Genomic DNA, 22,693 nt, shown 5'->3' with positions numbered 1-22,693 from the left:
AAGGCAGAGTCTGTTAAAAAAAATCCCTGGAAGGAGGGAGCTAAGTTTGAAAATGAGACAATGTAATACAGAATCAAGTATTAAATCCAATATGATCATTAGCTATGGGTAGTCAGTGCTAATTGGGGGTGGGGTTCATCGTGGAAGACTTCTTGTAAAAGAGAACACTTCATATGGGCTAAGAATCAGGAGGCACATATAGTAATCCTGTCTCGGTCACAAATTTTCTGGTTGATCTTAAATGAATCAAGTGTCAGAGAGTCTAGGCTCAAATCTCAATTCCACTACTTACTGGGTGACATCTCTGAGTCTCAGTTCCCTTATTTGTAAAATGAAGTGGTTATACTACATACACTTCATCTCAAATATTTCACAGGTCTGAATGGAAATAGAACAAAATTAAATTGAATCTCCCATCCTTCCAAGTTGTTAGGTATTCAGCATTAAAAAAATGAGATCTCCTGGGGTACACAAAGCAAATACCAAAGGTCCAATAGCAAGGCAAAGTCTGTTAAAAAGAAACATCCTTGGAATTAAAGGCCTAAATTTGGAAACAGGACAAGATGATATGGAATCTAGTACTAAATCCAATATGATCATCAGCTATGGGTAGTCAGTGATAGTTGAGGGTGGAAGAAACTAGAATATATAGGATCCCAGGAATTCTTTTCACCTATTCAAAAGGCTCCTCTGATCAGAAGGTCTGGGTATTTTAGATATCCCTGAAAGCTAAAGGAGAATTTAAAAACTGACAAGACCTCGATTTCTGGCTATTTATTCCTTCTTCCTCAACTCTATGTCCAATCAGTTTAGAAGGCCTATTGATTGGACCTCCAGGACATCTCTCACATCTTGCTCTGTCCTTTCATCCTGCCAACACCCAGCTGTGGCCTTCATTGTCTCTAATTGGCCTAGGACGCTTTGAGTAGTCTTCTTGTGACTTACCTTGGATAGTACTCATCTGTGCACTTGCATTATCCTTCTTCTCTACTTGCATTATTCTTCTCTTGCTGTTTTTAGACATTCTGCCATTATTCATCTCTGTATCCACTGTACTTTGCAAATACTAGGCACTTGCATGTGTACTCCTTATAAATTCTGGGAAATATTTTCCTCAACTCTTGCTCACTACCAGTGGATGAATCAATATGGTTCCCTTTTGGCTGCCTTTGATCTGGGGATTGCCATCCTCACTGGACTCAGATGTCTAAGTCTTAGATCTTTGTTGGCTGTATCTCTCCATCTTTAGAAGCTCACAAGGTCAAAGAGAAAAGAAGAAATATAAATACACAGAGAACAAATGACCTTATTCATAAGCCACACAACAAGTCAAAGTTGGTGATAAAGCCACTCAAACTTTCCTCTCTGATTTTTCCCCTGAATTTCTCCTGTTCACTTCCATTGCCATGTGTTCATGTAGCTCATTCCCAAGGTCTCCTCATTCCTACCTGATGAAATTTTTCTTTTCCTTCACAGACTAGTTCAAATGTCATCTCCTTCAAGAAGCCCTTCCTGGTTCCAACCAAAAGTCTCCTCTCCTTTCTGAAATAGGACTTAGACTTTGCCCTGACCATGTTCTACCTTTTTGACACACATATTTGTTTTCAATATTATGTCCTTTTTTTGTAGAAAGTAAGTTTTTTGAAGACAGGATTCTGACTTCTAAAAAAATTATCATATTGTATCCCCAATGGCACATACTTGGTTCTTAATAAATCACAGCATCATAAATTTAGAATTTCAAGGACCATCAAGACCAACCCCCTCAATTTAAAGATGAAGAAACTGAGGTCTAAAAAAATTAAGTGGCTTGCCCAGGATCTGTGGTGGAATTTGAACCCAGTTCTTTTTGATTTCAAATTCAGCTCTCTATCCAGTGCACTTATTGAATTGATTTTAATTCTTCAGGGTCACCTTCAACCTATTTGTCTTTTCTCCTTTATGGCTTTTCTCCAGGCTAAGCACCCCTCATTCTCTCAGACATACCTTAGCATTCCAGACCTCTAGTTGTCTTGGCAGCTTTCCCCCTCAAAGCAGTCAGATTTGTCAAAATCCCTCTCACAATATGGTTTCCAGAACAAAACAATAGATTTAAGGTTTAGAATGTGTTCTACCAATGCCCTGAGAGGTAGTATGAGTCTTACTATCCCATTTCTCAGTTCCTAGAGCCATAGGATCATAGATTTGGAGCTTGAAAAGATCATCGAGCCTGATGAGCTCAACCCCCAAAGGGGAAGAGAGGCCAAATGATTTTTAGCTTGATCCTACAACTTCAAATAAAGCTCCAGTTGTGTGACCCTGAGCAAGTCACTTAACCCTGTTTGTTTCAGTTTCCTCATCAGTTGGAGAAGGAAATGGCAAACTACTCCAGTATCTTTGTCAAGAAAACTCCAAATGGGATCGTGAGGATTCATAGTCAACTGAAATGACAGAGTAGCAGCATAGATCACACAAGTAAAAAGTGATAGAGGCAGAATTCAAACCCAGATCCTTTGCCTACACATGTGGTTTCCTTTCCATTATGTCATTCTAAAGTGAGGCAGAGAAAGGTTGAGGTACTTGCCCAGGATTATCCAGTTAGTATTAGAGTCAGAATGCAAATTCAGGTTTTCTGACTCTAGGACTAATAAGAGCCCATTTCATTGCATCTCTCAATTTTTTTAAAAAAATGAAGAAAAAATCAAATGCAAGGAGAATTGTGTGCAATTTAGTGAATTTTTTTTGTCCGTGACTCCTTGCTCTCCAACCTCTCTGACCTCCCTGCTAATGAGAACCACACTCATCCCCAGGGGGGGAGGAGGTCCCCCAAGGTGATATAACTCATCAATCCTAGGAAGTTGGCAGAAAGGGGGACAGCCCTCTAGTGTGATGTGGACTAGTGACTGTTAATGAAAAGGTCTAGGGGAATTGTTTCTCCTTCTGACCTGGCAAAAACTAATCCTGATCTGGATTCATCTGCTCTGGTAGGTAAGGCTTCATGGACAGGGTCAGGAGAGGCCCCTCATGCTTCCCAAGTGGTCACACGTGGTAGTTAATTGGAACTGCCCCCCCTCCCAAGAGCATTCCCTGGTTGGTGGGAGGTTAGGGGGAGAGAGGAGGGGGGGGCAGGTGGAATGCAAGGACACTGAGAAAGTGAAGGCTATGTTCTCCCCAGTCTAGGCTGGGACCCGAGCCCAGGGCTCCATCTGAGATTCAGTGTCTCAGTCCTTGCCTCTCATTTCCACGTCAGCTCAATTTCACGGTCTCAGTCCTCATGAGTTCCAGAATTCATTACAGGTTCCCACAGACAATGACATCTGCTTTTACGGTGTAGGATGCAGTTTACAGGAGAAAGAATGCTGGGTTGGGGGGCAGAGGATTTGGTTTCAAATCCCACTTCTGTTTATTCCTGGGGTCTCTGAGCCTCAGTTTCTTCATTTGTAAAATTTCTCTTCTAGCTCAGAATCTTTGAGTCTGTAGGGAAAAAGGGGGTTTTGGAAGAACAAATCCAGAAAACAGTTTACAAGTCAACATGGTTCTCTAAAGGTCAGCCAAGAGAATTGAGTTTTAGCCCTCCCTGATACAATTCATCTGGTGACCAGGACAAGGTTTGGGATTTCTGTTCCATCGTTTTAAAATTGCAAACAATACCAATTTTCCAAGGTTATTGCAAAGCTCTAATGAGTCAATTGATGGGAAAGTGTCAAATCCACAAGTCAAGACCCCTATTATTTATTTTTTTGATGAGCAATGCCCAAGGTTAGGGGTTAAACCAAGTCGTTGACTAGGGTTAAGGTTAGGGATTAATCTGTGGATTAAAAATTGATCTATGGAGGGGATTAAAGGTTAATCTGAGACGAGGGATAGGAAATCAGTCTTTGGCTGGAGTTAGAATCTGCTCTTTGGCCAGGGTCAGTCTGTGGCCAAGGTTAAAGGTCAGTCTCTGGCTAGGGTCAGTCTGTGCTTGGGATTAGAGCTCAGTCTCTAGCTTTGTCTTCTTGAACCTGAGAGAATAAATCAAATTCCTCTTCAAATAGTAAACTTGCAAATATTTGGGGACCATGGAAGGAAGACTCTCTCTCTCCCTCAACTTTTCCAACCCTTTTTCATGTGACATAGATATCTAACTGTGTGAATATGCATATAGGCTACTTTCAAAAATGCATATACATATGTTTATGAATATATAGGCATGCTTGGGTGAATATAATGGGAAAATCAGAGAGGGTCAGTAAGTATCTTTCTGTAGTATATGAATGAAAGAGCTTTTGGCCAGCTAATATGAGCCAGTTAGCCTCACCTTAGGCAACCTGACAGCTCCATTGGTCCTGGGGTGTCACTATATAAATGACAGATTTAGAACAGTCACCAAAGCCATTTACTCTGTGGCATCCCAGAGCCATTGTTACTCAGAACGCCTGAATTCAAAAGGTCTAGTATGTGTTGAAGTGAGCTTGGATCTATTTGGGAGAGCCAATTATTACATTTTCAAAGTGAGCATTTATTGAGAGTTGGTTGTAAAATATTTACTAGTCATGTCCCTGTCCTCAAACACCAGTCTTCCTGGTAGTATGGATTGTAGAGTTATACCACCAACATGGGTTACTGTGTATTTATAACAAGAATTTTCTTTTCCTTTCTTAATGAGGGAGAGGGAGAGAAAATAAATGCCTGTTAAATGAAAAAAGCTAAATTTTAAAAATTGGAATCACTGTGAATTAGATTTCCCTCCCTGCTTTTGTCAGATACAACTTTGATAAGCTTGCCATCCACATCTTCATCAGAGAAGCTGATAAATGATTGAACAGGAGAGGTCTGATGTCACAGTTTTGTCTGACCTTACTCTTATCTCTCCCCAACTCTTATATTAATTCATTGCTCAGTTCTCTTTTGATATAACTTTCAACAAGTTATTCCTTGCTATAACTCCAATTCAATGGAGATCTCTCCATTTTATACCCAAATCAAGTACTTATGTATAGATGGTATATATATATATATATATATATATATATATATATATATATATATATATGCATTTTGAATTTATGAGATATATTCACATATATATATATATATATATACAAATGAATGGATATCTGTAGTCTGATGTCATATATATGTTTAATATATAAATGAATGTGAATATAGATAGCTTTTTTGATAGGGTGTGCATATCTGTGTATGTGTCTCACATATATTATAAGATAATATCAAATATCTTGCTAAAATTAAGATATGCTATTCTACAATATTCCCCTGGTCTGACAATTATCTTGTAGAATTTCATTTTAGTAAACCCATGTTGTCTCCCAGTGATTACCACTTCCCTTCCTAAGTGATCATAGACAATCTGATAAATATTCTAATTTCTGGGGGCTGTACTCAACTCATCAAATTTTCAGAATATATTTTCTCCCTTTTTTGGGAAATAGCTATGATATTTCCTCACATCCAATTTTAGGATATTTCTCTGTTCTGTCTTGCAGAGCACTAGCTGGAGTTCAATAATTGCATCTGTAAATTCTTTCAGGAATCTGCGATGTCACCTATCTGGATATAGAGACATTAACTTATGGAAGGTAGTTAAGTCTTTCCTTACCCTCTTCTCACCAATTCTGGGCTTCTGTTCCTTCTTATCTATGTTTGTCTTCACCTTTCCATTTTGAAGATCATTCTCTTCATCAGAGAAGAGATGTAAGATCGAATATTTTTGCTCCTCAAATTTAATGCCCAGGCTTGCCAAGCCCCATTTGGAAGAGAAAAGTGGGAGTGAATCACCACCATATGGAGCTTCAATGTCTCCTTCAACACTCAGTTGAAGGAAGAAATGGAGAAAATGTTGACTTTCTGGAAGGAGATAGTCCTTGGGTGATGGGGGTAGCTGAGCCTGCAGTCAGGGAGCCCTATATCTTCGCTTTTCCCATAGCTTCTGGGTATGTGGAACTCAAGTCTTTATTGGACAAATACTCCCTTCAACAGACTCTGTCTATAAAGGGCAACATTGAGATGCCCCTGAAATTTGAGTGGGATGCTCTTTGTCCCTTTTTGCAACCCCGGTTCCTCTCTTCTCCTAGGTTCTCTCATGACAGGTACCCAGAGTCTTCAAATTGTCTTGATCCTTTGAAAAATGGCTGGAAAAACTCTGTCTCCTTGACTGAACTCTCCATCCCAAGGAAGTATTCATTGAAAGAGAGAAATCTATGAGAGGATGAAGCTGAACAAAAATAATACTGATGCACATGGTCATAGCACTTTTCTCACCACCATCCCATGATAAGGAATGCAAATATTACTGACCCATTTTATGTATGAGGAAACTGAGATTCAGGGAGATGCTATATTTTCCCAGGGGTCACACAACTAAAGTTGGGGTTCAGACACAGATTGTCTGATTCCATGGTCTAGTATCTTTCAAACTATTATGCTCTGCTAGCTGCAAGGGAAGGTAACTAATGGGGCACTATGGCAGCAGTGATGATCAAGGAGATCATAGTCATAAATTTGGAGCTGGATGGGACCTTAGATGTCATTCTAGTCTATTCCTCTAATTTTACAAATAGGGAAACTGAGGCTCAGTGGAATCAAATGACTCAACATGTGGAAACTGGACTATTTCTATGCAAGATATATTCCCTATACACTTACATCACATCAGTAACCATTCATCTACTCTGCTTACTGGAAATGTTAGCTCAGTTCTCATCTCCATTTGCCCTTGTTCTTTTTTCCCCTGAAGAAATTTAAAATCATCTACTAGCAAAGGAGATGCAGGGATACCAAACCTTATAGAAGAACATAAAGAGTTTGCAGGATGAACATGAAGAAAGAGGAGGAGTCAGGGGTGATCCTACACATTTTCCTTGAGTTCCTACTTCCTCTTAGCATCATGTTGTTCAGTCTCTGACTCTTATTGACCCCATTTGGGATTTTCTTGGCACAGATACTGGAGTGGTTTGCTATTTCCTTTTCCAGCTTATTTTTACTGATAAAGAAACTGAGGCAGACAGGGTTAAATGACTTGCCCAGGGTCACCTAGCTAGTAAATGTCATGGGATGAATTTGAACTCAAGGAAATGAGTCTTTTTGACTCTGAATACAGCACTCCACTATGCCACCTACCTGTTCCAAGTGGGATATACTTAGTATAGGATACCAAGGCATTATATAAATATCAGTATTATTGCAGAAGGCAGAATGAAGAGGATGAATAGTAATTTACTTTGAAAAATAGATTATGTAAATGGCATAGCTAAAGTAGACTGACTGTGACCAAATTGTGGAAGACCTTGAAAAACAGCTTCAAGAATGTGGCCTTTATTTGACAAAGGAGAGGAATAACTGTTTTCCAGCCAAATAGTTGGATATCATGATAAGAACAAGGTAGGAAGGAACAGTTTGATCTTGGAAATGAGGACTTGCATTTGATGCCTGGTTTGGATCCCACAGTCACTTCCCTGCTCTGATCTGAGGTTTCCTCATTGGTAAGAGAAGGGGTTAGATTAACTATACTCTAAGTTCTGTCTCATGGTAACTCTATGGTCCCGATCAGCCTTGCTAACTTCCTACTTCTCTGCCTTGAGAAGTGGTCCTGGTGGATCACCTCTGCTACCCGTTGCAGACTTCTTTTTATCAAGTTATAGTAACAGTAAAGGAAACACAAAGGACCTGAAAGAATGTCATGGGGTTCAATTGCTGGTGGATATCTGTCCTCTGGTGTCATGTTTAGAACTGGTAGTACATGAATCTATCTAAAAATTTGCTTTGGGGAAGATGGAGCATGCATCTTTTGTGACCCCAGAGGGCAAAATAAGGACCAATGATATGGTGGTACAAGGGCAGAGGAGTCAGAAGAGTTGTAACATTTGGAGCTGTCCAGTAATAGAACAATGAGCTTTGTGAGGGGTCAAGATACTGGTCATGAGTGATATCCAAGCAGAAATGGAATATCCTCTGGTCAGAAATGCAGATTTTCTTACACTGAGTAGAAGTTGGATGAGTCTTCTAAAGCTTCTTCTACCTCTGAGATCCCATGATGCTTAATCTATGGATCTATTAGTCTGGGATTTTATTCTTCAGGAAAGGCAATATGGCACAGTAGGTAGCGGGTGAGCTCAGAACCAAGAAATTCTGGGGTCAAGATATACATGTGCTTATTAATTTTTTCACAACTAGAGATAGCTTTCATCATTTGTTTTTGTAAATGTTTCTCCTCTCCTTTCCCTCCCCCATCCCCAAGACAGCAAACAATCTGATAAAGGTTAGACATGCACATCCATGTTATACATATTCCCATATTAGTCATGTTGTGAAAAAAATTGGAACAAAATGAAAAAAGCATGAGAAAAGAAAAAAACAAATAAAAAAAGTGAAAATAGGCTGCTTTGATCTGCATTCAGATTCCATAGTTCTTTCTCTGGATGTAGATGGCATTTTCCATCGCAAGTCTTTTAGAGTTGTCTTTGATCACTGCATTGCTAAGAAGAGCTACATCTATCAGAGCTGATCTCAACTCCTTCATCTGACACCTATTGACTGGTCACCTTGGGCAAGTCATTTAATGTCTTTCTGCCCCAGGCACTGTAAGTTGTAGAAAAAAATACTGATCTCTATTGGTAGATGGAGATATGGAGATTCTCCCTGAGAATACCTTATACCAATGGAATTAGAATCCCATTCCAAAAACAAAATGAAATTTCCCAGGAACACAATTACAAATTTGTGAAGGGGGGGAGGGGGACAAAAACCCTGTACTGAGACCTGGGTCCTAGTCCTAGCTTTATCAGAAGCCTACTCTTTGATTTTAGGGAAGTTTCTTCTTTCCTTTGCGCCAGGGTTCCCTTATTTGTACAAGCCAGGGGTCTGGTCTAAATGAACCCATCAAAAATTTCCATTCTGTGATTCAAAAGATTTTTTAGGGTGTGTTTCACTTTCTGGGAAGTCTTCCACCTATGACTAATGGTTTGGTGTTGACTATTGTCTATTTCTATCATTGCTTTTGGATAAACTCCCAGATTTGGAATTAGGAAGACTTGGGTTCAAAATCTACCTCAGGTTCTTTGTGACCTCTGTGACCCCAAGCAAGTCATTTAACTATTCTGTACCTCAGTTTACTCATCTATAAATGATAGAGTTGAACTTTATGGTTTTAAAGTCTTTTACATCTCAATATCTAGGATTCCATATCCTTAAGTTTTTTACCTGGAGCCACCTACTCAGTGGCAACTTGGATGTTGGTTTTAGAGAAATTCATAAATAACACTTGATGAGTATAAGATCATAGAATTGTTAGTTCTCCACCATAGAGTAGTTGAAGTATTAGGACCATTTTTTTTTTCTCCCAAGGAAGCATTCTAAGAGTCTCTCCACCCCACCCCTAGTTATAGCTTCCAAGGTAAGATCTCATTTCAGCCCCTTTCTCTGGCTCCCATCTGGAAGCAGAGCTTGCCAGTGGGCTGAGTGGGAGATCAAGCTGAGATTTAAACTGCTCACCTCTGAAACAGCTGAGGTTCCCTGCTGAGTCCCTGTGGCCCCAGGTCCACTCCCAGGACACATTGCTGAATAGGAGATGGACTTGCCTGTTTGGAAAGGTTGACTGGCTGGATTTCAGGGCTTTTGTGCTTCAGGAAACATGAGGAAAACAGGTTCCCAAAGGAGACTGCCAATTTTCTCCTCTTAAAAAAATCCTGCTTCCATCCATTTCTCTCACATCATGCTGCTCAGATGTTCTCACAAGCTGTGGACTTGAAGGAAATGTCTTTTCTGTGATCCTATCTCCATGACAGACCCTCCATTAGTATCATTGGTTTACAGCTGGAAGAGACAGAGGCCATCTTGTTCAATTCTCTCATTTCATGGATGAAAAAAAGTTCACAGGTAGCATGTGTCAGAGGTGGTATTTGATCTTTTGACCCCTAAAACCATTTCTCTTGTCATGACACTGCCCTTTTAAGGCAAGGTTGACCTTCTGATTAAGCAGAGAAGACATATATGGTGCGATGTGATGGGTGATGGGAGTCTTCCCTCACCTTTGTCCTCCTCCAAACCCCTGACACACACCAAATGTTGGTCAAGGAATGGTGCTTTCTTCACCTTGCCATAGGTATTTGAAATTTCATCATTACTGATGGATAGTGGATAATGGATAGTGAATGAAGCCCCAGATGCTTGGAATCAGGAAGAGCTATTTAAATCTGGCCTCATACAAGGGCAAATCATTTAACCTTTGTCTGCCTCAGTTTCCTCATGTGTGAAATGGATAGAATGAAAACACCTCCCTCCCAACATCGTTGGGGAAGTCAAATGGGATAATTAGCACATAGAAATCATTAAATAAATGTTGACTTTTATTATCATCATCATTTCATTTCTTTGGACTCAGCATTGTTCTCCCTAGGATCCTCTTTTATACTGAGAACACCCCACACCCCTGGAAGGAGGAGACCCTCAGCTCATCCCTCCCCGTCTCAGAGGGAGTGACTGGATCTCTTCTTTTCCTCTTTGAGGGAAAGCAGCATAAGGATGAGGAAAGGGAAAGAGGATGGATGGAAGGAAAAAGGCTATGATGGAGACAGACATCATTGACTGGATTTTAATTGCAGGAGATATATTTTAATTTCTATGTATACAAGTATACAATATCTCAGATGCTCACCCTCCCCTTCTGTGTTTCCTTAACAATCCATCTTTTCAGGTAAATCTTCCTAAAGTCCAGGTTTGGTCATGTCAACCCTTCTTGCTCATTATCAGTCTTCTGTATCTCCCCATTGTATGTAGAGAAAAAATAACAGTCCAACATAAATTCCTATCTAGACATGTAAAGCCCTCCACAACTGAATACTCAGCATCTGTTTTCCTTTTGCTCTTCCTGAGCTGAACTGTAGCTCATGCTGTTGCCTGACAGCATCCTGGAAATGTCCTTTGTTTTTCTCTGTCCCTTGAAATTCTCCCTGATCTTTGCCTGTCTAATTCTTATCCATCCTGCAAGACTGTATTCAAACATCATCTCTTCCACTAAGACTTTCCTGACCATCCTCAGCCAAAGATGTTTTCTTTCTCCTCTGAAACCCTCTGTGGTCACACCCTTCAACTGACATTTTCTCCGTTCTGCCTGTACTGTTATTATTGGTGCTCCGATCTCACGTCTTGGGGTCAGGAATTGCTTTTAATTCATTTCTGGGGCCTCCAGAGTGCCATGTTTGAAGCCAGGAGGCATTTGGTAAATGTTTGTTGAATTAAGGAGGGAGATGAGGTGGGTCAGACCACATGGTTCTCTATAGGTCAACCCCACTAGGAGTGAAACAAGGAATATCAAGAAGACCTGGGTTCAAATTCGACTCTGCTCCTGACTAATTGTATGACCATCAGCAGAACACTTCACTTGCTCTGGCCATAATGTCTATAATGATAGGGCTGTATTATTCTGATGACCTTTAAGGTCCCTGCCAGCTCCGAAGACTATGACCTCATGGTTCTATTAAAAACCTCTCTTCTTTCCTCTCCAACCCTCCAGGGTATAGAATTCCATTTTGCCTCATTTTACTTTCTAGTCCAAAATCGGCACACCCATTTAGCACTAAACAACATAACAGGATAGATTTTTATTTTGTTTAGGGTAGGGTTTTCTGTTGGATTTTTTTTTCTTTTGGAATGTAGTTTTCTAACTAAGTTTTAGGGGGAAAAAAAACTCAACCACAAAATGGACCTCTCCCTAGGCATCATTATTTAAAGGAAAAAACTTTGGGATGTTAATCCCTAGGATTACATCTGGAGCAAGAGTTGGAATTTAGAATTACCCCCCCCCCCCGTAGAAATGATTGATTCTGGAGATGGAAAAAATTATTTCCTATATTTTTAGGCTCTGTTCCCAATTTTGATTGGATCAACTGTTCTCCCATCCCACAGAGCCCTTTCTGGGTGCCCTACAGGAGAATCTGGGAGATCCCAGCATTCCTCATTCCTTAGCACTGTTGTTATTGTTCAAATAGTTTTTCACTCATGTCCTACTCTCCATGACCCCATTTGGGTTTTCATGGCAAAGATACTGGAATAATTTGCCATTTCCTTCTCAATTCAGTTTTACAGATGAGAAAACTAAGGCAAACAAGCTTAAATGATTTGTCTGAGTCCAGATTTGAACTCAGAAAGAGGAGTCTTCCGGATTTCAGCTCTAGTGTTCTATCCACTGAGCAACCTAGTTGCCCTCTAACATGGCCCTGGTTTACTTTATGGAGATGATCCTGAACTCACCAGGATCCTTTGCAATGTGGCTTTCTAGAATTTGCTACTTTTTTCATTAAAGATCAATTTTCATTCTTTTTTTTTTCAGGCAAATGATCTTTAAAAAATCTACCAACAGACCTTGGAACCAATTGGGTGGATTTGAAAGGACCCTGTGTTTAACAGGGAAAGTGCTTGCTCTTGGTCTTCATCTAAGAGAACTAAAGTAGAACAGTTTGTGACCAAGTCATTGGTGAGGTTATTGTGATCTGCCTGAATGGAATTTCCAGAGAAAAAAGGACTAGAGCTTTGGTTGCCTATGACAAGGGGCGTCAAATATCCCAATATGGAAAATAGAACCTATTATATTATATTATACAGAATGATAAAATATTACTCACAAGCAACAGCAACAGAGGGAGAGAATGGGATTGGAAGTCAGAAAACTGGGTTTAGATCTTGACTTGGCTCAAGGGACCCTGGGGAAATCATTCAATGTGTCTGGTCCTTAAATTCATCTGTAAAACCCGACTAGTTTCTAAATCCATAATCCCATGAAAATTCTTACCTTACAACCTTCTTGAGGAGGTCATGTGAGTGTTGATAATTTAGTGCATGTATAGGAATGTAAGTTCCTTAGGGGCAGGGACTGTGTCTTCATCTTTGGTTGCCCATCTCCTAGTAGAGATGGCATCCAGGGTCATCTCTGGTCATGCTGATTCCTATCTGATCACAGGACCCAGATGGTTCTAGAGGAGAAAGTGAGGCTGTTGACTTAGCTCAGCACCCCCTCACTCAGATCCAATTTATGTGCTTGTCATGACATCAATTCCCTGATGTCTTAGTCTTCTTCAAGAATGAAGGACAGGGGTGGCTATGTGGTGCAGTGGGTAGAGCACCAGCCCTGGAGTCAGGAGTAGCTGAGTTCAAATCTGGTCTCAGACACTTAATAATTACTTAGCTGTGTGACCTTTGGCAAGCCACTTAACCCCATTTGCCTTACAAAAACCTAAAAAAAAAAGAATGAAGGGCAAACATCATCATCCTAGCAGAGTTCTTGGCATTTGAATGGCTCTTAGTAACTCTACTGAATGATTTTTGATTGATTGAATCTTATCTGAGCAAACTGAGGATCAAGAAGTTCAAATCATTTTTTTTCTTAGAAACAGTAAGAGTCAGAATGTGGGAGGGGGAGAAGGAAGGGAAGAGGATTGAAAGACAGAGACAAAGAGAAAGACAAATGCACACAGAGAAAGAAGACAGACCAGAGCAAATCCAGATGTGCAAATATCCTCAGTTTGAGGAACCCTTCCCATGAAGATTCACTCCATAAATGAATATTGTACCTTCTGTACAATATAGAATTTAACAACTGGTTTATTTGCCTTGGGGCACTGGCAAAATGGTTAAGAACCTGGTTCATGGTTTCTCAGGATTATACATGGGGACAGAATTTGATCCCTGGTCTTCTTGGGCCTGAAGATTATATTTTTCATGGAAGGAGGGACTAGCCCTGTGATTTAGCTAGTATAAAGAACTCGAAATAACAATAACGCTTTTCCTACGGAAGGTAAGGACCCGCTCTGCAGCAGATAGTCAGAAAGAGTTGCCTAGACTCTGAGAGATTAAATATTATTATGTGTCTATCATATGTGTCCAACCTGCCCCTCATATGATGCTTATAATACTGTTAATTTGGCTGCTTAATCTTCAATGAGGTTTCATTCAGTTTGTTGCCTGGGTCCATCAGGGAAAGCCCCCTCAGATTTCTTCTGGAGCAGGTCATCTATATCAGTGGAATGGAATCTTTGGCAGGCCTGATCCCCAGTTGGAAATACTCAAATTCATAGATCTCCAAGTAGAAAGGACCTCAGAGTTCAACTAGTTCACCCCTCTCGATTTATAAATAAAGAGACTGATGCCTAAGGAGGTAGGGAGACTTTCAGGCAGAGGTAGAATTTGAACTCAGATCCTCTGTCTTAGGTGGAGGAACCAGGCTTATCACCAGAACATTAACCACTGCTTGTTGAAACTAGGACACTGCCTAGTGCATCATGGGGGTGGGGAGGGGAAGAGAAAGGGCAGGGATTGTGACTATCTTCATGAAAGGTGGATAAAATTCCATATCCTTGAAGGATTAGGATTTTGTTTTATAATGACTCTTAGAGCATAGAGTAAGGACTTAATAAAGGTCATTCCATTCTTTCATTCACAATGGAATTATTCCTACTCAATACTAATAATATTTGACATTTATAATATGGTACAATGTACCATATATAAGGTACTTTAAAATGCCTTAAAATGTCATTTATTTAAGGAGAGAGAAAGGACATGAATTTCTGTGATTTTTTTCAGCCTGTCTCATCTCCTGGGAAGCTAACAGTGTGTTTCCAGATGGCCCCATGTCCTTATTCACAAACTGGCTTCTGGGCACTCTTGCTTTGGCTAGATCTCTCAGATATCCTCCAGGCTTATCATGCCAGGTTCTAGAAGCTATAAGTAGCAGAGAATATAAATGTAGAGCTATTTTCCCCAAAGCTCTGAAAGAGAAGGAGTTGCTGCTTCCATTTCTCAGAAGGAGAAACTGATACCTGGGGAGATACACTCTGATTGCTTCCCTTCCTCCACTTGTAAATTCATAGATTTTTCTAGAAGCTTCATGTTTCCCCAAATTATCCCAAGGGCAGTGGGAGCACAGGAAGGAGGGCAGCATCTCTACACAAGGCAAGGGAGATACTCAATGTTTGTACTTGGGAGGAATGCCAGCTTATTAAGGTTAGAGAGGGGAGGCCATTATAGACTATCACTGTGATGAAATGCAAAACATTTGCAGTCAGAAGATTCAAATCCCACTCTGTTCCCCGCTATCTGGGTGATCCCATTGCTTTACTGAGCCTCAGTTCCTTCTTATGAAATGAGGGAGTTGGACACTTTAATTCTATGATCCTAAAATGTTGACAAAGAGAGAGATCATAGGGAAAATCCAGTGTAATACCATTTTTAAGATGCTCCTTTAGGTTCAGGAATACTAAGAGAATGAGAAAAAGAAGCCCTGTAAGGGAGCTTGCATTCTAATATTAACCTGTAAATAGATTGTTAATAGAAGAAAACTTGAGAACTGAGATATAGCTAACAATATATGTATCTGAAGCTCCTTCCCCTAATCTCCATGACTGTTTCACAATTTGCTATAGCGAAAACATTTCAATACTCGGTTTTGCTGTTGATACTGGTTCCTCCATGTAGAATGATGCCTCTGGAAGCGAAGGACCTAGGTTCAGATCTGATCTATGACTTCGAGTCACCACCTCCTTTGGCCTTAGTATCCTCATCTGTAAAAAGAGTCACTTGAAAAATAAATCAAGAAAGGATTTTGGTAGGAAGTGACATGTAACCTGAGCCTCAAAGAAAGGCAAGGATGTTAAAAAGGGAAGGGAAGGGTAGCTAGGTGGCACAGTGGATAAAGCACTGGCCCTGGAGTCAGGAGTACCTGGGTTCAAATCCAGTCTCAGACACTTAATAATTACCTAGCTGTGTGGCCTTGGGCAAGCCACTTAATCCTGTTTGCCTTGCAAAAACCTAAAACAACAAAAACAAAAAACAAAAAAAAAAGAAGGGAAGGTGAGGAAGGAGAACACCTAAGGCATATGGGGAGATGAGATCCGGGAACTCAGAAATCACAAGGTTTGGTTGGAATTTGGAGTGTGTGAAAGAGATGGGTCTAATAGGAGATAAGTCGGTACAGGCAGACTGCAGATACTCAGAAGGGCTTTAAATGCCATGCTGAGGGGCAGCTAGGAGAGTTCAAATTTGACCTCAGACACTTAATTGCCTTGCTTTATGACCTTGGGCAAGTCACTTAACCCCATTGCCTTAAATAAAATTAAAAAAATTTTTTTTAAAAGAATATTAATACTATACTGAGGAAGGTTTATTTTCATCCTAGATGAGTTCAAATCCAACCTCAGATACTTACTAGCTGTGTGACTTTGGGCAAGTCACTTAACCCTGATTGCCTCACATCCAGGTCCCTCTCTAGTTATACTAATTCATATCTGGCCATTGGATCCAGATGGTGTTGGAGGAGAAAGTGATGTTTGTGATATTGTACAGCGCTGCCCCCCCCCCCCCCCAATCTAATTCATGTGCTTGTCATGGCATCACCTCCCTGATGTCATGGTCTTCTTCAAGAATGAAGAGTAAACATCTGTTTGCGCCTTGTCATCCTACGATCATAAGGAGTAATTGAAAATTCTTGAGGGGGGGAGTACCATGCTGGCCTGTGCCCTCAGGTTGTTTTGACAGCTCTGTGGAAGCTAGATTGTAGAGAAGAGAATTGGAAACCAGGATGATGTAGTTGTTGGGGTTTTTTTTCAGTAAGAAGTAATAAGATAAAGCTTAAACCAAGATGGTGGCTGTGTGAATGGAGAGAAAGAGTCCATCTAAAGAGATTTTTTTTAAAGGGATAGTGGAGAGAGGATTTAATAAAGGTTAGTGAAGAGCCAAAGTCAGAGGTCTAAACTCCAGGACAGTTGCCTTAGTTTCCCCATCCTTCTCCTCTGAATCTTGCATCCTCAGTCCCTAACAGGTCTCTCCTCCTGCTGATTCCTATTCCATCCAATCTGGCTTTTGGTTCCCTTCTCCACAAATCACAGTTTTATGGGCTGTAGAAATACTCCAATTGTTCACTCAATTACTCTGAGTGGATTGAATATATTCATCTCTCTCTTAACTCCAGTTAGAGACTCAAGCTCCCCTCCCCCCATGCTAGGATCTGTGTTAATAATGCAGGTTCAATAGATATATTATTTTTTTAAAAGAACGACCCCAGGCGGCTCGTAATTTCTCCCAGCTCCTCCTCCTCCTCCTCTTTCTTCCCTTCCCCCTCCCTCAGTTACAAATGACATGTGCTAAGTCTCCTTCCCTCCCCCACATCAGACCAACAGCTGCTTAAAATTTCTCTTATGATAATGCCAGTCGCCCCTGATTAATATTGATTTTCTTTTCCCCCCTACTCTTTAGAAAGGTTTTTCTCTCCCACAGGTCGTAGACTGAGCAAACTCAATCAGCCCCAGGCAGGAACCACTTCCATCAACTAATGCAGTAAGGGCCTCTCAGGGAGAAAGGAAGAAAAGAAGGGAAGGCAGGGAGAAAAGAGGAAAAAGGAAAGATTAGGGAAGGGAAAAGGGAGAGAGGGAGGACAGGAGAAAGAGGAGGAGGGAAGGAAAAAAGAAAGGAGGGACAAAGAGGGAAAAGAAGGGAGGGAATGAGAAAAGGAGGGAGAAAAGGGGAGGAATTGGGGAAGGAGAAAAGGAGAGAAGGGAGGAAATGAGGAAAGGGGGAAGGAAAGAGAAAAGAAAGGAGGGACAAAAGGGGAAAGGAGGGAGGGAAGGAGAAAAAAAGACAGAGAGTAAAAGAGAAAAAAGGAGTAAGGGAAGGAGGAAAGGAGAGAGGGAAGGAGGAAAAGGAGGAAAGGAAAGAAAAAAGAAAGGAGGGAGAAAGGGGGAAAGGAGGGAGGGAAGGAGGAAATGAGGAAAAGGAGGAAAGGAAGGAGAAAGAAGGGAGAGAAAAGGAGAAAGGGTAAAAAGGAAGATAGTTGGGAAAGGAGCAAAAAAGGGAGAGGGGAAAAGAAGGGAGAGAGAAAAAGAGAAAAGGAAAAAGGAAGGGAGTTAGGAAAGGAGAAAAGAAGAGAGAGAGGAGGAAATGAGAAAAAAGAGGGAGGGAAGGAAAGATAAAAGAAGATAAGGACAAAGGGGGAAACAAGGGAAAAAGGAAGGAAGGAGAGAAGAAAAGGAAAAAGTGGGGAATTAGGGAAGAAAGGAGAAAGAGGAAGGGAAGGAACGGAAAAAAGAAAGGAGGGAGGGAAGGAGAAAAGGGAAAACAGAGGGAGTTAGGGAAGGAGCAAAGAAAGGGGAAAGAGAAAAGAAGGGGGGAGGAGAAAAGGAAAAAAGGGAGGAATTTAGAGGAGGGGAAAAAGTGGAGAGGGAGGGAAGGAAAGAAAGAAAGAAGGATCAAAAGGAAAAAAGAAGGAAGGGAAGGAGAAAAGAAGGGAGAGAGGCAAAGGGAAAAGGGAGGGGGTTAGGGAAGGAGCAAAGGAGGGACAGAGTAGAAGAAATGAAAAGGGGGGCTGCTTCTCATTCTCTCCCCCTTCTCCTCCCCCCTAGTGACAGCCGCCTCCAGCTTAAACACGTTCTGCCCCAGGCTTCCCCAGTGCTGGCTAAAAGCTACCTGAGGCTTTCTCTTTGTAGAAACGATTTTCTTTTATGGAAAACCAACAAAGGCTCTGTCAAGATATTTTTCATCTTTTAGCCAGGGAGACTGTCAGGCTCAGAGTCACGCAGGAAAAGGGAGGGGAAAGAGAGTGGGAGACAGGGAGAGAGAGGGAGGGGAATGGAGGGGGAGAGGGAGAGGAGAGGGAGGGGTGGAAGGAGAGGGAGAGGGAGAGAGGGGAAGGGAGAGCGAGAAGAGGGAGTGAGGATGGAGAAGGAGAGGACTGGGGCTGGGGGCTCTCCCCAACCTCAGGCACCAGCTTGGGTCCCTGAACGCAGCGGGGGCGCTGGGAGACCAGGGCGGCGATTTGTCTCACTTGGAAAAGGCAATTAGCCTAATGCTCTGTAATTATCCGCCTGGTCAGTCACCTCGAGCAAGTAAGGGGGTACTGAGCCAGCCGTCCCAGCCCCTTGGAGCCCCTGAGTCGGGGCTACGAGAAAGAGCTAGGGATGGCAGCCCCCACCCATCTGGGCAGTACCCATTCCATCTTCTTAGTCCACTTCATTTCGTTTCAGCTCAATTCAATTCATTTAAATTCAAATCAATTTAACCCACTTAGTTGTAATTCCAAGCAAAACAATTCATTTTTTAAAACTTAAATTTCCGTTCATTGTTTGTTTTAACTTTTTCCCATCCAAGGCAAATTAATTCCGTTTATTTCCATCCACTTTCATTCAGTTCAGCCTGGATTCATTTTGCTTCATATTAGTCCAATTCAGTTCAGTTCAGCCCAGTTCAGCTCAAAGCTTATTTTCATTCAGTTCCATTCATTTCCTCCAAGTTCAACTCAATTTAGTCTATTTCAGTTGGGTTCCTCTGATTTGATTTAACACAATTTAGTTCAATTCAGTTTGTTTCAATTCCACAAACATTTATTATGTATTTGTGAGCAGAGCAATATGCTGGAACTAAGGGATAATGACATTTATATAGGAATCTGGACCTTGCCCCCAGGGAGTTTATTGTCTATTAGGGAGAAAAGACCAACCGGGATGACAGTGATACACAATATAACACGTGTGGTTTGATGAGGGAATGGTGGTTATTGACGGGAGATATCAGAAATTTTCTCTCTGAAGTGTCCGGACTGAAGATTTGGATAGGAATTCAATAGAGAAGGACAGAGAACATTTTATGCTTGGGAAACCGCTTAAGCAAAGACTTGGAGGCAGGAGATGACAATTATGTCAGAGGAGGAGAGCAGAAAGAAAATTGACTGTCAAAGAGTATGGACATCAGTAGAACAGAAGGTAGTAATGCCTGGTTGGACTGGAAGGATAGGGCATCAATAGAATCACAAATATATAATTGTCAGAATCTGGCGATTTTATATGAGATGATGGAGAGAAAAAAAAAGTCGCAAAAGAGCAAATTAAGATGTAGGACCCAGGGTGCCTTATCCTCCAGTCAGGAGCTAGGAAGAATGGGAAAAGTGACTTGGAACTTCTCTGAAGTGCATTTCCCAGGTCTCCTAATTAGGGATGCTCCCTGCTCCAAATTGTGGGGTTAAGGAAAGAAGGGGCGGGGAAGGGCAGAAGAAGTCATACAGATGCATTTTGAATTCAAAAAATATTTTGTGCTTTCCTAACTATGCTACCCTCCTAGTAGAATAAGAATGTGTTGTCCTTCATCCTGGATGATTTTCATCTAGGGAAATGATATTGTTATAAATAACTCAAGAATACTTAGTCCAGAGTGATTAAAATGGTTTTAATTAAGATATCTTAACAAAATGGCACATTTCTCTTATAGTGGGAGAGAGGAGCTGGGGGAAATCCCAAATTACAAGCTCTTTTATGCAGTTTGAAAGCCTTTGTTCCTACCCGCCCCATGCCAATCATAGGCTGGGGTCACAAATCTAATTGATACAATGGTTCCTATACCTTTCCCCTGTCCTGCCATTATACTAATGAGCAAGAACAGCCAGATCTCCTTCAGCATGAACAAAGGTCAAGACCCACCTTAGCAGGGCACACCCACCTAATCTGAAATTTTTGATCTGGTTGAAGCTACCTGCCCATAAGGCAATAATATAGGCAGAGCCCAGTCTTAGTAATGTAAACTAACAATCCTCCCTTCACATTCTTGTAGAACCCACAATGTCTTGTAGAATCCTCACAATATCTTGACAAGCACATGAATAGGGGGTGCTGTACTAAGTCACAATTCTTACTTTCTCCTCTGGAGACATCTGAATCCAAGTGGCCAGATATGAATCAGGACAACTGGAGATGGCCCTGGATATGAGGCAATCAGGGTTAAGTGACTTACCCAAGGTCACACAGATGGTTAGTGTTATGTGTCTGGGGCCAGATTCAAACTCCTGTCCTCCTAACTCCAAGGCCAGTGCTCTCTCCACTGTGCCACCTAGTTGCCTCTCCCCCCAGTAGAATATACTCCAGAGACTTAGTTTTTGCATTTCCACAAGAGTACCTTATATATAGCAGGTCCTTAATAAATATTTCTTGAATACAGTATTCAGATATCCCATAATCAGGTGACTGTAGGCACCACTGGCAGCAGCCCAGCATTCCATGCCTGCTCCAGATCAACTTCCCAAGCCTTCCTGTGGTTCCTCCCAAGCTTGGTTTTTCTACACCCAATTAGGTTTTCAACCAGCATTTATTTTTGGCAGCTCCCAAACTGTTGCCCATGGTCACCTTGGGATTCCCATGCAGGGTTTGCTGCCAGGGGAAGCCTGGGGTTGGGAGGTCTGGACTGTGCCAGTCAAAGCCTATGATCCTGAACACTGGGAGTAGGCTAAACTGGGCATTACCAGATAGCTGATGGGTGTGAGTAATGACTGGCCTATTGCATTGGGAGGAGTTACTGTGGTATTGAGGTTGGGACAGAGTATAGGAGAAAAGGGTGGTAGAGGAGTAGAGGTTCAGCATCTAGCTCATAGAAAGTGCTTAATAAATGTTTATTGAGTGTGATTTATTTATTTTAAAATCTTCCACCCCAGGGGCGACTAGATGGTGCAATGGATAGAGCACTGGCCCTGGAGTTAGGAGTACTTAAATTCAAATCTGGCCTCAGACACTTAATAATTACCTAGCTGTGTGGCCTTGGGCAAGCCACTTAACCTCATTGCCTTGCAAAAACCTAAAAAAAAAACTAAAAAAAAATCCCCAGCTACATGCAAAAACAAGTTTCAACATTTACTTCCAAAACCTTGAGTTCCAAATTCCCTCCCTTCCTCCCACCCCACTTCCCTTCATTGAGAAAGTAAGTTACTTAATGTAGATTAAAAATGTGTAGCCACAAAGAACATTAATATAATAGTCATATTGTAAAAGTAAATATAACCCCCCCCCCGCCGAAAAAAGAAAAAGCTCAAGAAAAATAAGGTGAAAGAAAAAAAAATTATGCTTCAGTCTGTCTTCAGACACAGTCTTTGGTATGGATAGCATAGTTTATCATAAATTCTTCAGAGTTTTCTTAGGTCACAGCATGGCTGTGTCATTCATAAATGTCCAACCATCAACATTGTTGTAACTATGTATAAGGTACATTTCCCATTGCATCTGCTCCTGTAAGCTTTCTTTTCTTTTCTTTTTTTACTGAGAGCATCCTGCTCATCATTTCCCATAACAGAATAGCATTTCATCTCAATTGTATATCACCATTTGTTCAGTCATTCCCCAAATGCTGGGCATCCCCTCCATCTCCATCTCCCCACTACCAGGAGAGAGCTATTCTAATAAAATTTTATTGACTTATTTTAAAGAAACATTCCATTTGGGTAAGGGAATATTTACAACTGAACTTTAGACCAGCTCGTGGGAGATTTTCTATTCTTTTCAGCAAAATCCTTCAAATGTTATTGGATTAACAGCCCCCTCCCTTGCTGCTACTAGTCTGTCTTATTTCCAAGGTACCCATTTCTTCTATCATTAGGTCTTAAAATGAACAAACTTCTAAATTCACTGGCAGCAAATGTTGAATTTTTTCAAAAAGGACTTGAAGGACTTAATTACAAGGTACAGGGGGGAAAGACCCCAAACAAAATGGAGAACACAACCAATTTCTTTTTGGAAGGGGAAATCTTGTCTTAAATATTCCTAATCTAGCCACAGAGGCTCATCCAAATGCCAAGAGGGTGATACCTTGTTCCTATCTGATCTCAACTTGAACTCAGTCCCCACCATTCTTATGTTTCAATCATCAAGACTGGCCAGCATCATCCTTTAGTGAAGGTATGTCCTTTCCCCTTTTTCTG

Source organism: Macrotis lagotis, chromosome 4 (genome assembly GCF_037893015.1).
Source record: "Macrotis lagotis isolate mMagLag1 chromosome 4, bilby.v1.9.chrom.fasta, whole genome shotgun sequence".
NCBI classification, from domain to species: Eukaryota; Metazoa; Chordata; class Mammalia; order Peramelemorphia; family Peramelidae; genus Macrotis; species Macrotis lagotis.
This window is presented reverse-complemented; position numbering follows the sequence as displayed.